The sequence below is a fragment of the Sparus aurata genome, chromosome 9 (genome assembly GCF_900880675.1).
Source record: "Sparus aurata chromosome 9, fSpaAur1.1, whole genome shotgun sequence".
NCBI classification, from domain to species: domain Eukaryota; kingdom Metazoa; phylum Chordata; class Actinopteri; order Spariformes; family Sparidae; genus Sparus; species Sparus aurata.
In genome coordinates, this window is record NC_044195.1 from 18,471,794 (window position 1) to 18,476,512 (window position 4,719).

A 4,719-nucleotide genomic window follows, 5' to 3' on the forward strand; every position below is an offset into this window, starting at 1 on the left:
TCTTGAGGTAATTGTGTCATGTGATCCGGCCAAGAAATTACCATACATCAATATCAGTCATTAAAAACTGTCCGGAGAAACTCATATGAGCGCATGCAAGAGCCTTCATTGGCTGCCTGGCTGCAGAGGAAACTCCTCTCCAGCCTTCTTGCCCTATAGCTCACAGGAAAAAAAAAAAAAAAAGGAAAAAAAGAGGAAAGACATTTGTGAACCACCGCTGGAATATTTAATTGAAAGCTTTACAGCGGCATCATCTTCACCGCGTATTGACGCGTAATGACAGCCGCACACGCTCGCAACCAAGGCGATACATTTGCGCGCTTTGGAGCAATCATCGCGGCGGCTGTGTAGCAACAGTTAGGTGGGGGGGAACATTGAAGTTGACCTCGGCGTTTAATGCAAAGCTCCGGGAGAATGGCACAGAGGCCACCGTGGCTGCTGCACTTCCTTCCGCTGCACTGTTGCGCACAAGGAGGCCGCGCAGTTATTACACTCACAAGAGGACTCATTAAATTAGTTTTTACGCAGATGAATTTGAGGGGGTTCACTGCGTGCGATCGGTGTGCGTGGTGTCGGATGAAGGAGGTTTAAGCACACACCACCAAAACGCAGCGGGGAAATATAAGATATTCATGATGAGACACAGTCATCCTCCTCCGCCCTGAAAAAGGGGGGAGAAATCACAAAACCACTCCGCCATAACTCATTAAATCATAAATTCTACTACAAACAGAGCCCGTGTGTGCGTCAGCGTCACATTCAGAATATTCAAACATGATCTGCTGCTTGGTCTTTTATCTAATAATTACAATCATAAATGTAGATGAACACGGACAGATAAAAGAGCCAACGGTTTTTTTTTGTTTTGTTTTGTTTTTTTGTTGCTTAAAGTTGATTTTGGATGGCACCAAAAAAAAAAAAAAAAAAAAAAAAGAAGTCCATCACTGAGCACATTCAAGCATGGCCAAGTCCAAAACAGCTGGCTTTGACCGTCTGTGGTCTAGGTGATGTCCACCAAGCATTCACCAACAAGACCCTCTGCACCCAAATCATTTTATTACACGGAGGCTGCAGCAGCCATGCCTGCCGCGTTCAGGGCCTCTGCTCGGTGCTCAAAACGCGGAGTTTAAAAAAAAACCCAACCGGTGAGCGGATATTTCTTCAAGCCTCCATCAGTGTTTTTGTTTGCCTTCTGTGAGTATGAAGTTTTTATGTTTTTTTTGTTTTGTTTTGTTTTTGTTTTGTTTTTTTGTGCAGCTCGTGCGGAAAAGTAGATGAGGCAAAGTTAAATATTTGAAAAGACAAATCCGAATCACAATGTCATCAGGCGAACTGTGCAGCCAAAATGTAGGAATGCAGCTCGGGACGTGAGGCCAGTGTTGCGTTCAAGAAGACACACAGTAGATTCTTCACAGCTCTAAAAAAGCCTGAAGGTCACACGCAATGTGGAAGTAGCTTAAAGGCGACTGGGTTTATTGTTATTGGGGGTAAAATCACCTCTGTGGTCGGGCTTCTCTGTGCTCAGCACTTTCCCACACTCAACGTTTAAAAGAAAAAAAAACCTCAGGCAGCTGAAAACATGTGTAGCATTTAGAAGAAAATTTTGGATTTATTCACAAACATAACAGGAATTCATCAACATGAAATGGACATTTCTCTGAAACGCACGACCCAAAGAGCGCAAAAACGCACATTTACTCATCACCAACAATCAGCAGAGCTGTAGTGAAATGTTAGAGGATGTAATGATCAGACCAGACGAAATTAATTTGTTATTAACCAGACGAGAAGAAAAAAGTTGAAGCGACCTGTTGCTGTGACTTCTTTCAAGTTTGTGGCCTTTTTTTTGTTATTGTCTCGACTGAACTTTTGGCATGAAGCGTTTTTAAAGTTGGATTCTTTATTATCATTGTCGTTGTTACTTTTGTTTTTTATTTTCACCGCACTTTTCTATTCAAACATTGAGTAATGTTTCATTAATACTACTAGTACTAATGAAAACAATAACACATTTTATTTTTGCGGCACTGTTCAAAACATAAGAACAAAACAAGGAGTGCTCTCCGTGGTTGAACCAGGAGCACAGAGGCGTCTGGAGTGCAATGAAATAAAACCAGACGTTCAAAATACAACAAGAGTAAAATGGAAATAAAAAACGGAAATAAAATAATCCTCCGAGCTTTAACTGTAACAATCACTAATTCATGCGCTCGGCAGACGCACTTTAACTCCCTCGCGTTTTTTTCTTTTTTTTTTTTTTTACATTTCGATATTTCACATTTCAAATGGCACTGAAGTCCTGAGTCACCAAACTCGAATTCAGCTTTAAGTGTCGCTGCTGCTGTGCCAATTTTCTCGTGCGCAACAATGGGTGGACGGACACTTTATCCGTCCTGAGGGGAGGGAGAGATCTGGGCATCCAAGTGGCTGAACACAAGATGCACGCAAGGATGTAAGAATAAAAACAGAAAACAGGAATATAAGAGTAGAAGAATATGAGGCATTAAAAACACAGCGATGAAGTCCAGCCAGGGCTCCAAACACAGAATCGTCACAGTTCTAATAGATGTATCAGAGAAAACACCTCTAAATTATACTTATTGGTTATCGAATTAGACATTAGGTAAAACTAATTTCTATATCCTCACAAAAAGAAGTAGCTTTGTGGGGCAAGTAGCGATGCACAGCCTACTAACTTGACCTTAACTTTGTTTTGGCGCCCCCACTATTTCGAGTAGGCAGAGCTGTATGGCTCTGAGTCTGGCTGCGTTTAGGCAGTAAAGCAATAAAGCAACACAAAAAGTGAAGGAAAAAGTCGCTGCAGCCATTCAGAGCAGTCCGAGCAATAAAAACCTAACAGCGAGTGGGTGAAACTTGTTGTGCGGATGAGGATTTAGAAACGGAGAAGGACAGGCGCACCTCGAGCAGGAGCACAACAAGGCCCTCGGCGTGTTTATGTGAGCGACGTGTGTGTGGATTGTGTGCAAAACGAGACGCAGAGAACGCAGCAAAGGTTGAGCCAATAAAAAAACGGGTGGTGGAGGGGGAACCTTTAGCCTAAACTGCTCCACAAAATAAAAGTAGAATAATAAAAAAAACTTAAAAAAAAATAAAATAAAAATAAAAAAAGACCTGCAGCAGCCACTGATGGAAGAAGCATCTCTTCGCGTTTCATTGCAAACGACTGGGTCTGAAATGTATCTCTGACTGTCGTGGACCTTTAATACGGCTGCGGTGTTATGTGCTGCAGACAGTTGCAGTGGTGATGACGCGTTGATGATGTAATGGGAGGGCCCCATCAATAGATCCGCACTCTTAATGTCTTACGTGCGCTGCTCTGTTTGTGGTCCGTCTCTGGAACCACTTGTGACCCTGCAGCCTTACACTTCAAATCCCAACCCACAATGTGAAATCAGTATACCAATAATAATAATAATAACAATAATAATAATAATAACAATAATAATAATAATAATAGAATGACGCAGGTAAACACGCGCAAAACACATGCTAAACCTGGCCCCCTGACTGATCCAAGGCTATTTCCAGGATTGTTAATCGATTTGAACTGTTCCTGAGAAATAAAGTGTCCAACGCGCACAGGTGAATCTGTTTTTGTCTTATAAACTGCTTTAAATAACACTGCTGAAATTAAAAGGATTGCACACACGACTTCTGAATGACACCAGATCCATATGGCCACAGTAGCCTCCCACCGACGAGCGGATGTTTTTTTTTCTCCTGTTGGTGGGAGCTGCTGCTGTGTTGTATTAGTCACCATAAGCAGGAATTACGCGTCTGCGCCGGGTAGGAACGCTTAAAATGGTTGGCACACTAGAACATGTAACGAATAGAAAATACACAAACGCTTCAAAAGCCTCGGTTAAGATGGACCCAGTGTGGGTCAGTGTGGCACGCATGCATAACAGGGTTTATTTGACCCAGTAGTAACGTGTTGTTTTGTTCCAGGAACCCAACAACAACAACAACAACAGTGTGTTTACATGAAACCAACGCAGTGTCGCACTGGTAATGGGTCAAGTTAACCCAGTACTAGGTCGGTGTTATATTAACCTCACACTGGGAGAATTTTTAACCAGCTGTTTGGTAGTGCGTAAATGTGATGATAAAAGTCCCACTCGTCGCGCTTTGACTGAATTGTTATCAAGTATTTTTTTCAAATTCATAACTAAAATTTAAAAAATGGATGTATGGTGTGTATCTGTTAAAGTAAGTGGGAATTCTATTTTGTTTTGTTTTTCTGATTGGGAAATATAAGATGATCTAGTTTTGAAGCTGCGTGTTAAAGACAGATGTTAACTACAGATGCGGCTGAATGACAGCGGCACGTTTCATCTCAGAACTAGTCGAGGATCGTTCCCTCAGAAAGACTGTGCGTAAAAGACGACACATATTTTCCTTGCATGCACTGATCGATGGTGAAACAAATTGTGAATTTTCTTTTCTAGCACAAGTGAAAGGTAACGACAAAAACGAAGAATAAAAAGAGGTATTTTCAGTAAACTCCCTTCGACTCGTATTTTTAAATCATTCCTGGAATTTAGTAGGAAAGGTGCAGAGTACTGACGCCTTCACATATTCCAACAATTCATGATCAATTTATGAGCGACGGATTGAAAAATCCTGATAACACAACCCGCAGTGGACTTGATGCCTGTATACGACCAAAGGACACAGAATGAGTCGAATGATGCGCTA